The following is a 12,276-nucleotide window of genomic DNA, read 5'->3' on the forward strand; positions in this document are numbered from 1 at the left end:
AAACACTCCCACGCAGCAGCGTGTTGTCAGGTAGCATCATCATGTTCAGACATAGATGTGAGGTATACAGAGGAAACTGCTCACAGTGTTTCATTGACAGAGTTGAGGATGTACTGAAATAGCTTATTACTGGCTGGACTGGTATCAGATGTCAAGTTTCAGCACATTTTTAGCTGCCAAATATTGATGGAAACGTTATTTGATCACATATTTTGAGGACTGAAAGTCATGCTGTGATTTATAGTTTCATCAGTTTTCTTTAGATATTAAATATATTACTTTGGTGCTAAGAAAATACCTAGAGAAGGACTGGTAAACCCATATACAGATTGAATTTGTTTTCCAATGTTTTTATTGTTTGGAAACTGATTAAACTGAAATCCTTTCCACTATAGTTACTGGGTAATAATATACACTTCTGCACTGTTTGGAGCTAATATCACACCAAATACAGTATACTGGTCAGATATAACTGATAAGCGTTCACCACAAGTCCTGTGATCTGGATTTGGTTTCTGATTCCCAACACTAGGATGTACATATACACAGGCGTTATGGGGACCATCTCATAACCCTGATGTTTGGCAGTTATAGTGAGTTCCGTGATGTAAGTTCTTTTTGAGACAACTGAAGGATCGCCTTTAATTTTGAACCCCCCATTTGAAGAATGTATTTTCAGGCTTTTAATGGATGAAGAAATGTGACAGGTACACACTGATGTGTGGAATGGACCATGTTCTCCACAAGAAGTATCCAGTATTTGTGATAGATATTATATAATCTTATAATATTGTACACTACTCTATTTCTTTGCATGACCCTCATATTTCCTGTATGACCTTTTGCATGTCTTCAGAGCCTTTATTCTCAGTGTTCATATCCCTGAGAGTCTTTGATCATAGCCAATGTGTTAAGAATGAGCTGATGAAGGTCATAGGACATGAACATTTCCAGAATAGGTAGCCTGTACCCCTAGTTTAGTAGGGCAAGGTACAACCCTCTATATTGCTACAGTGGAAGGTGAGACGATGTGGTAATCAACTGATACCATCTATATCTGTTGCTGTATTAATGGATGGCAAATGGGGAACAGTCATTTCCTTTAGAAGCATGCAAACAAGCTTATTACCTATAAGGGCACACATATTGGTCTTCAGATTTTTCATTTGATGCCCTAGGGCAAAATATCACTTTGATATGATGACATGATGTCATGAACAATGCCATGACATCACAAATCTTCTGTGATGTTGCATTCTGCATGCGGGCGGCAACAACGGGTAGTCAGACCATGTTTGAAAGTAGGTTTGGGTTTATTTTCCTCAATTTAACGGCTTCTGTAATAAACAGAATATTATATTCATACCATGACATACTGTTTATATACTATGTTTCAGGCACTGTTGTGCCTGAATATTGGTATATCCCTCGCTCCACCTTGGGAAATACCAACATTTAGGTACATGTACTCGTGTTGTACATAGTATGACATGGGCACTCATATGATGTCCTCTATATATCACTGGTAGGGTTACAAAGTGTCCCTCTTTGAGGTTTTTTCGAACCAAGTACAATTTGGTTAAAGATTTTATTTTGTATGCGTAAAAAGCAGATGGTGATCTTGATGATCACAGGAGCCATTTCCTTGTATCACTGAAAGGTAACTTAAACATGGAAGGCATCATGGAAAAGGTTCCCATGGACTAAAGACAGTGTTTATTAATGTTGATGCGTAACAGATGGTAATCTTGACAGTCAGCAGTTAGTACTGCCAGGTAGCGGAAGGAACAGCAGCCCCTCCCCCACATGCAACCTCTACAACCCTCCTTCCCCTTTGCTATAACTCCATGCTGTACCTGCTGGTCTCACTTCCTGTCCAACTGGTGAGGTTCTAGTGGACAGTCTGGTTTCAAGAGGGATACAAATGTCACACGACAGGTGGGTTCCCAAATGGTTGTGAGCAAGTTGAAATGGGGTGTGATGGCTATGAGAAGTGCAGGTCTTGTAGACCTCTGGGTTTTCAGCAGTATGACTCAAGCGGCTAAATTAGGCAGGGTGAACTGCATAGAGATAGGCATAGGAATGCATCCTACGGATAGCTCTCCCAGACTGGGAGGAGGCCCTAGACTGGCAGAAGGTGCTTGTGGATACAGGTGTTACTGCTGACTGAATGTGGCCAGGTATTGCTTTTCTCTGATGTGCAAATAATTGGCTGTTATATGTCACATGTTCTAATCAAATAGTCATTCAACAAGTGACAGCCGGTAGTGTAGGGAATAGAGATATCTACTCCAGAGATCTGAAAGTCGGTGGTTCTGTGTCCTGCCCACATTTTAACTTTTACAAAATGATGTTGAAAGATGTTACTCTTATCTTCCTGCAACAGCATACTGTGTCTGACTAGGGCATCCTTAATGATCTTCACTATCCAGAAAAGCCAACATTAGTCCACACTTCTACAGGCAGCTACATGTTTTTTGTGAATGCAATAATCTTGAAGATAAATTGTAACCCCATTTTGCCTCAACCCATTCAGTTAATCTTTGTAACCATAGCAAGGTATAGAGATTTATATCCTATTTGCTTACATTATGCAATTGATGGTCACAATCACCTATATCTGATCAATGATCAAGCTCATTGGTCCAAAGAGATGAATATCAGTGAATAATGTTAATCAGGATAACAGGTGCTAATAATTATCATTTGGAGACTCGCATGAAATATTTTCTGTAATAATATGGGGATATCGCTACATTGGATATTACAGCTGTATATTAGACCAATAATATTATATTACCCTTCCATATTTTGTACTGGAATTGTGGAAATACAACAATTACTTGGATGGAAATAGTGGTTAATTTCAGTACCATTGCGCAGTAAGTTTTGAAATTGCACAAATGAAATATTGTGAATGTGCCCTGGTGGCAGGAATAAAATTATAAATTTACACCATGATTTCATTTAATGGGAAAGGTGACAAATTTGACTAACTGAAATTATTCAAAAACCTAAGTCTCAGTTACACAGCTTGACATGGGCAGGCCATTTTGAATACCAGAGTACATAACAGGATATGCTGTTTTCAATGATAACATAGTTTGTGAATCTGATCTATTCTTGCTATATTTGATAGTATTCTAGAAATTGTACTCTCGGTTACAGGTTTACAATATGTTAGCTGATTTATTTAACAATAAATTGACATGATATAATCATTGTGATGTCTTAAGTTCAACTGGATCATGAAAAGGTATAGGCATGGTTATTTTCACAAGAGTCCTGACACAAAGTACTTAGGCAACCTTCAAAAAGATTGCATCCCAGTCTCTGATTTTGCAAGTAAGTTGGTGTTGTTAGACACAGGAATGAAAACAGATTTGGTTCTGTGATAATATACTATGTCTTGTTTGAAATTAACACATTTACTTAGATATGTAATGATAGTATTTGATGAACTATAGCACATGGGCATTATTTGCAGGCATATACATAAGAGACATATGTTTGATATGCAGCTGATATTTATCATTTTTATTAATATTCATGCCATTGAAATAACCATGTATCATGAGAGATTTGCTACATATGTAGTGTACAGGTACAAGGGATGACATTACAATCCATTCAGGGTAACACATGTATTGTAATCTAATAATGGAACTACCATTTGATTCTGTGAGATGTAGAGCATAGATGGTACTTAAGTGTAGGCTGTAGACAATACTGAAAGATGTCCCTTGTAATACCATATTTATGAAACAAGTGAATGCTCTGGTATCTAACACCATTCATGAGTTTCATAAATATGGTATTACACGGGACATAGTTTAGTATTTTATTTACTTTTCACCAAACAGTAGCAAAATAATATTTAGCAAGGTACTTCTTTCCTAAGAATTCAACAAGTGTGATGACTCTCGGCTCGGCTCTCTAGTACTATTGTGACAGAGGTGACGTCGACGTCATGCTTACAGCATCACACAATGTTAGGATCTAGCATATTATAGTACTCCATGCAATAACTGCAGCAGGAACGACAACCATATGGTATTCTAATAGTGCCTGTATGTTGTTTCAGATATATGGTAGTACTCCAGTAATGCCTTTTGGTTGGATAAAATGGGATCTGTAAGATATAACTTGTGGTACTCCAATAACTCCTGCAGGATATATTTTGATAATGCCTGGAGGACTTGACAGATATACAGTTAGAACTCCAATAACTCCTGTAGGGTATAACACACAATATTCCAGTAACACATGTAGAACATAACAGATATATAGTACTGAAATAACTCCTGTAGAATTTAACAGATACATTTCAGTATTTCAAGTCTATGTAGCAGCCAGCAGTGAGTCTCCAGACAAGGTGTGTTGGTGGCAGTAGCGTTGGGATGAACTGTACACACCAACACTAGGGCTTGGGAATGTTGGAGCTCACAGGTGGGGAGGATGAGGAAGGAAGGAAGCAAGTCGAGGTAACTGATGAGCTCAGCCAGACTGTTCCAAGTTGGTTGGACTGTCAGTGGTTTGTGACCTGTGAGGTATTGACTAGTAGGCTGAGAGACATGGAACTGTAGAGTGAGGAAGAAATACCATGACGTCCTGACACAATGTTGATGAAGGTAAATCTATTGCTTCGTTTGGTTAAGATTTGAATGAGACTTGATGATTAGCGGCTTTTGTACTTGTTCCCTGATCCCTGTTTGTTTTTACAGAGTCTGTAATATAAATAGCACATATTTCCCTAACCACTACGAGGAGGCTCCCTTTTTGACTGCAGTAGCTTGGAGGGCTGTAGAGTACTTGTTTTCTTATCCTTGCTCCATTCCACGTCTTTATTAATATTCATCCATGGAACGTTATAGAGTCCATACTGGGCGGAGTGACTCACTTTTTGACACAACATTGGTTTATGACATGTTCAAGTTCGATTTTAAATATTAGCAAAATGAGTCCAGTATTTAAGTACAGAGAAGACAGTTGTTTCAAGTTGTCACGATAATGGCACGTTTAGGAAAGATTGCCAAATGGGAGATATATTTAGTCCATGCGAAGAATTATTCTTGCAGGTGTATCATGTGCATTGTTGAAAAGCAATTGGACTTTTTAGTCTCACTGAGAATTATTGTACAAGATTCCTGTGTATGATTTTACTAAAGTTGACAGTGTGCTCTGTTATTGTTTCATTTTTACTCACCAGTGTTCACAGTTAAGGCTCTGGGGTCATTGCCTATGCTTTTTGGTACTCCAGTCCAAAATGGAACCATTTCTCTTTGTGACTGTTAACATAAAAGGTCATGACCCCTTGACTCCTGTTTAATTTCGGGTCGCAGGTGGATCATTTATCTATAAACTAAGGCTTAGTAAGTCATGATGCATGCAGACTAAGGCTTAGTTGCTGAAGTTAAATAATATTGATAATTACAATAATTGAATTTCTATTGAAAAGGAGCCCAGTGGGATGGGACATTCAGAACCTCACGATATCTTGAGTTGCTTCATTTAGGACTTTAGCATTCATTGCTAACACGGCAAGGCGGAGTTGGAAATAAAACAATTCAGGGACTGTAAGACACGATGATTGAGGTTCCAAATCTTGATGTTTCTTCGTATGTCATCACTACATCTGTACATGCTAGTTTCACCTTGGTTGTAATGTCCCAAACCTGTGCCACTTTAAGCTTTCCTGCCACTTAAAGCTATTTCCCCCCCAAATTAGATAACTGTTGAGTTCAAAGACTGCTGTTTAACATGAAGTTACACTGTTTAGTAATACAATTACTGCTGAATTGCTGCTAATGACTGTGAAAAACTATTAGTAATGGCCTATGAGCTGTGCAGCCTGTGAGAGATCTATAGAGACCTCCATTGTACCTTGTGAGTTACCATTACATTATTACATAACATTCAGGAAGCTCCCGTATCATGTTTACAATATTGGTCTGAGTCCAAGCCCAGGTGTAAAACATTGGCCAGCATATGTAGACATAACATGGGCAAATGCATGATGGTTGTATTCTTGAGGCAGACATGGTAGAGGAACACTCACAGATGAAAGCATCCATTGAGGATTTAATATGGTTTGTCAAGGAGATATCTTCTTCATAGTGGGGCAGTGGGGTAGCCTCATGGATAAAGCATTGGCTCGTCATGCCAAAGACCTGGGTTTGATTCCCCCATACTGATACAATGTGTTAAGCCCATTTCTGGTGTCCCCACTGTGAGGTTGTTGGAATATTGCTAAAAGTAGTGTTCAACCATACTCACTTACTCTTGTTCATAGTGCTTTTTAAGGGGTCAATTTCCATTATTTTATTTGATACAGTTATTAAAATAATGGGTAGCCTAATGTTAAAGCGTTTCCTTGCCATGTTTCAGAGTCAGTGTTCAAATTCCCATAAGCTGCAGTAAAGTCATCTCTAGTCCCCAACTCACATAACTCAACTTCACATATCCATTTTGAAAAGACGCCAACAACAGTATTAAAGTGTTGACAGACTGATAAAATTGCTACTAAATCTAATCTGATATGGATTTCAATGACAAATTATGTCAGAATACGGTCCTGTAGTATTGACGTCTAGTATTGCAGTAGTACTTCTGTATGTATAACACTCCATGACACAAATCTGTGGTTAATATGTACTGGTGCCTCGTGGTCTTGATACTAGTTGTGTTACGATCAAACATTGGTCACAGTGACCAAGCAGTTGATCACATTTCCTCGTAATCAAACACGAACAATTTTGAAACTTCTGTTTTGGTGTTTGGAAGACTTGATGACAGAACATATCTTGGAGGGTGCCAGAAAAAACGTGTTTAATTCTTAGAGAACTCACTTGACTTACTGAAAAGTCATGACTGAATATTTCTGGGATGTTTGTGTTCATGAGATCTTAGTGACCACTTAAAGGTAGAGAGTTTCATCATTATACATTGGAGTTTCTTATCTTAATATATATCTTCAATAACATCCTGAACAGGAAAATCTGAAAAATGTAACCAACCAATCTTTGCCAATGATTGCTCATTGGTAATGGACCAGACAATCATCACTTGTGAGCAGGGGAATGCTTCAGTTTCAAAGAAATCAGGTATCACACTTCTCCATGTTGTTCTATGGGTGCATGGAAGTGATTTGATTTGATCCAAGATTTGATAAAGCTGATTGGTGATTGTGTTAACAGCTAGATTCACTGAAGGGGCACTGAAGGTGGATATGTGACTGTGAGGAACTACATTTTGATTGATGATTGATGCTGGACAGATAGTGCATTATTTGATCAATGTTATACATGGTATAGGGGAGCAAGGCTTGTATAAACAGAAGTCCTACCTAGACTCAGATTTGTAATCTTGTCTACTCAAAGAATTTTAAAAAAACCTAATTTTTCCATTTTCCGTTTCTTTTAAGATCTTATATATATTTCAGTCTAGCAATCCCTTCAGTAACTCATGATACCATTTATGCCAAACATCTTGAGTTTAGTTGTCTAGGAACAACGTGCATATGCATTACCTTGGTTTATTTTAGATATTAATTTGTTGATGTTTCCTCTGTTGACTGAACTTTTGCTGACCAAAAGAAATTGTGGAAGTCTCAGTTTGCTGGGATTGGTGAATGTTTCAACGCTATTTCTGTACTATGGGCTCATTCAGCTCTTTACCGAACAGCTCAAGGCAATTTGGCTCATTCATAATCGCCATGATTCATCAAGTATCTCTGAGAAATTGTCTCATTCTCTGAAACGACAGTAGTCTCAGGCTGTTAGGTTTGCAAGTAAAACCATATGTCTCGCTCCAATCTGTCCACAGTAGTGCCTGTGAATCATTTCATCTTCCACATGCTGGTATTCTATGTTCCATCAAGTCTCTTGAACAATATACAAGCAAGAAGTCTGATCTTTTAGATGTAGACCGTTGTCAGAGAACGAGACAGGGAATCCTACACAGCTAAAGAGCATGTAGCTCAAACTGGATGATGGCTTTAGTAGGTTTGGCATCTAATTGTTGGCCTAAAAGTTGCGAAATATTTCATGAAGATACAGATATTGTATTTTGGCATAGTGCAGCAATTTGAATGTGGTTGTTGCAGATGTATAGTATGTGATTTTAGCTTCTGGTTCTTGGCTTGGGTCTTGTCAAATTTATTTTGGTATCATGAGCTATGTCTGTTCATGTCCATACATTAGCACTAAGGTCTATTGGGGATGATGTCAAGTTATACTTCTGGATAACTGAACACTAGGTGTTAGCGCCAAACTGCTTTCTGAAGAATGTGAACTCTCAGTAAGAACAGGCCAGATGGATATTATTATTTATATCTGCATTTGCCTTAAGACCTACAAGTCAACTGGATGAATGTTAGAGCTTTGACAGTTATGGAGATACATTGTTATATCACTATGTTGCACACTTTTTGTTTGTTGCATAGGTTTTAAATTTGATATTACACAGGGATCATGTTGAATGAGCCAAGAACATTGCTAGGTGTGGAATGCATTGGACACTTAGGGATAGATGATATCTTATATGCTTGTGGAATAACATGTTATTCATCTCGATGAGTGATGTAACAAAGTATATTTTTTTTGAGCCATTTGCATCACAGGTCACAAATCTACATGTTATTTGATAAGAAACTTCCAATGTCATATTGTGTATCTTTTTATTGGTGTTTCTTATTTATTTTTCACATAAATGAAGTTTTGAGTTTTATATATTCAGAAAATATGATACTTTTTCTTTTTTTTCTCTTTTTTCCTTTTTGAAAGACTAAAGTTTGGACATGTCAGCATTTTATCTATTTCTCTGTAGGATAGCTGTGTGATATTTCACATGAAACTTTTGAAATGTTTGTGAAGGTTGTTCATTTAACTTATTTCAGGGACTTTATTTTTTGCTGGTTTGGTTGAGTTTTAACATTTGCTTAGACGGTGAAGATCTGATACAGAGAGCAGCAATTAGTCACAACACATAATTCAACACCATGAAGAACAGCTGGAAATTAACACTAAATGTGTTTTCTAGGCACGGTCTCTTTTAATTACCAGCAAGCCACCAGTTTTTGTGAGTCACTGAAGATTGATCTGAGCTGACCTACAAGCTTGCACTTTTATTTATTCTTCTTGGCTGGCGTCATTTTAGAAGGTAATGTTCTATACCTTTTATGATCATCTCTGAGAGCATCAGTTAGCATTTCCTGCAGGCTGCTTAAGACGGACACTTTGTATTTGATTGTGTAGCAGAAATTGATAAATTTATTAGTCATGGTGGGAAAAAGATGAGATAAAGACTGATTCATCCAGTGTTTGGCATGATGTATCATTCTTGAAGATGTGTTGGACGAGTTTTATATACCCACAAGTATATTGTGTATCATGACGGCTACCATTTATCTGGGGGCGCAGCAGTAGCCTAGTGGTTAAAACGTTTGCTTATCACCACAAGGATCCAGATTCGATTCCGCACATGGATCAATATGTGAGGGCCATTTCTGATGTGCCCCTGCCTTGATATGGCTGGGCTATTGCTACAAATGGATTAAAACAATATTCATTCACTAATGTTATCTAAAACCCTCTCATTGGAGCCAAAATGGATTGACATGACAATTTTTATATTTGATTAGCTTAATGTTTCTCCATATATTAACCAAGGGAATATTAAACACTAATATTCAACAAGCTGTGTCATTATTGTGAAAGACAAACTAGATATTGTACTGCCGCACATGACTTGTCAGTGTTGATTGAACTCCTGTGTTCAGTTTCAGAGGCAGTGAGATGGGACGTACTCGCAGTCCCAGAATTCACATTATTTTCCTTATTGCCTAGCCCTCCCTGCAATGCTAAAGCCTTAAACATGTTAAACGAGGCCTGTCTGTATTTCCTCATTTTCTAAATCTCTGGACTCCCTGAGGCTTCTTTTCAATTTAAATGGAGTCCAAAGTATATGTACCCAGGGACTAAGTGTCTACGACGGGGCACTGAGGCACAAGTTTGAGTCCTGAGATGATGGATGCTTGCTTCTGTCATATTTCCATGTTGCCCCAAATCTTCAGCATTTTATTTTAAGATGCCTTGGCTTGGATGTTCAAACTGGTTCAAGTAATATTTCAGTGAGTTTGTAGCATTGTTTACCTTGCTTCAGTATCCCTAGGTGTCCCTTAAAGCTTGAGTTGAGATCTCCTGATCCTTGTAATGACAGTGGGTTCTGTGTTAGAAGCTTTTGAACACAGTAGTAGGCAGACGTCTGCTTTTATGGGGTAAGTAGCTGGCATGCACAATTAAACAAGTAGAAAGACGACAGCAGCCATACAATCTGTCCTGAAATAAACCAGTGACATTAGATCCTGCCTGAGTGTGATCATTGGAGCGTGCTATTGTTATCAAAACCGGCACACTTCTAACCACTAGTGAGGACTTCATGGAGAGATGTAGTCTTTAGGCACACCAGTAACCTGTGTCTTAGGTGGAGTTCTGATTTTCTAAAATTTCTGATTTTGCAAAAGAGCAGTACTCCGTCATTAAAGTTCATCATACAATGGTAAATAAAATCTATAAGAAAAGCTCAGCACATTTCCCATCAGTAAGTAAGAGCTGTAATTATGATATTTGTATTATTTCTAACCTGAAAACAAGCTGAGAACTTATATAAAAAAAACACAAGAAATATTTGACATTTCAAAAACCTGATTATATGCACTTAACTTTTTAACTGCAAAAAAAAATCTGAGCATAATGTTAACCCCAGTTTACCTCACGTTATGTCATGTTATGTCACATCACATCACATCACCTTTGTATTCTTTCCTTGAAATGTCACATGTCAGTAGATGTCTGGCAGTAGATGGTGTGGTGAAGTTTTTAATTTGACAGTTAATTATTTGATTGCTCCCTAATGGATTTTAGTAAACTTTAATTTAAACATTGTTTAAAGTTGCAGTTCAGAAGCCCAGGCTTATTGAGACATTTATAGATACTGTTTGCTCATTGGTGTTTCAGTTAAATTCCTGTAGGTCTTTGGGCTATGAGATAAACATTCACGGATGTGCTAGAAGGAAATGTATCCTGGATGAGGTCAAATTGTTAACTGGTTAAATTGATTGCATAATTTAGTCATTTATTTACTTGTCAAATGCCAATTCAAGTGCATTTTGTCAGGCAGATTTACATCCCGGCATAGTTGAGTGTTGTATTCTACACCCCTGTATGTCCACAATCTCCTCACAGATGTAGTGAATTGTGGGCTTTGTTGTTCAGTCATCTGAGCTGCTGGATTGCAGAGTTGCCTCCCTTTGTAGCACAAGCATATGCTGAATAAAGTATAAATATTATATTTACGACAGTAATGAACCCAGGTTTGTCAGATCTACACATCATGTCGAAGACTCAGGTGAAAGCCCATTTCTGGTGTCTGGTGTCGAAAAATTATCAAAATATTGATGTAAAACTAAACTGACTCGCACAGATCTCCATGCTCAGGGTTTCCCCCATATTTTGTTTTAAGCCCATGACTTGCTGTAATATACTGGAAGTACTGTTAGTATCATCAATATCACACTCTTTGTGTAGTTCCTGAAATTTGTAATGTGAGCTGCTGGCCCTTCCCAGAAGGACTATTTTTATGTCATGATGAATAAACTATTCATGGTGATGTTATTATTAAAATTAGGGCACTGGGTTAGTCTAGTGGTTAAAGCTTCACATGGCATGCCAAAGATCTAGGTTTGATTCCCCCATGGGTACAATATGTGAAACCCTGGTATCCCCCATCGGAATATTGGTGGAATATTGCATAGACTTTAACTCACTCACCAAGTTTGTCAGATCTCCACATCATGCCTAAGGCCCAGTTTGATTCCCCACACAGATACAGTGTGTGACGACCATTATTGGTACGATATTACTGGAATAGTGCTAGAAGCAATAATTCCATAATTGTATTACCAGTTTAAAGCCAAACTCACTCACTCACGCACTCATAATTATTATCATAATTACTTTACAATGTATGTCAAAGTTGAAGTAGTTGAAATTGGAAGTAATGGGAAAACAGGCTGGTTCAAACAAATCAGCCACCAAGATCTGCATCTTCTGAATGGGAGTACGGTTGTAGGTGCAATGCGTTTGTCGACTCAAGTTTTGATCTAACAAGGCCAGCCCATATGGGCATAATGTGTGAGGTTCTGTTGTTAGAGGAATACTTCTATGATGTAAATAGATGTGCTCTGGTGCCATTCATGGAATGTTTAGTTGGCCATAA

At 37.8% G+C, this 12,276-nt stretch overlaps 1 protein-coding gene across 8 annotated transcripts in view; it reads left to right on the top strand.

Annotated features, from left to right (window-relative positions):
* LOC137256625 (dnaJ homolog subfamily B member 6-like) overlaps nt 1-12,276 on the top strand; it is a 59,387-nt gene that overhangs the window by 14,012 nt on the left and 33,099 nt on the right. For 4 of the 8 annotated variants that reach the window (XM_067794511.1, XM_067794517.1, XM_067794515.1 and 1 more), the window contains exon 1: nt 4,389-4,631. The exons of the other annotated variants lie outside the window; for them this stretch is intronic. The gene's annotated coding sequence lies outside the window, so the exon portion shown is untranslated. Of the gene's footprint in view, nt 1-4,388; nt 4,632-12,276 lie in introns of those variants that run through there. 8 annotated transcript variants of the gene reach the window in all.

Source organism: Haliotis asinina, chromosome 11, assembly GCF_037392515.1.
Source record: "Haliotis asinina isolate JCU_RB_2024 chromosome 11, JCU_Hal_asi_v2, whole genome shotgun sequence".
NCBI classification, from domain to species: domain Eukaryota; kingdom Metazoa; phylum Mollusca; class Gastropoda; order Lepetellida; family Haliotidae; genus Haliotis; species Haliotis asinina.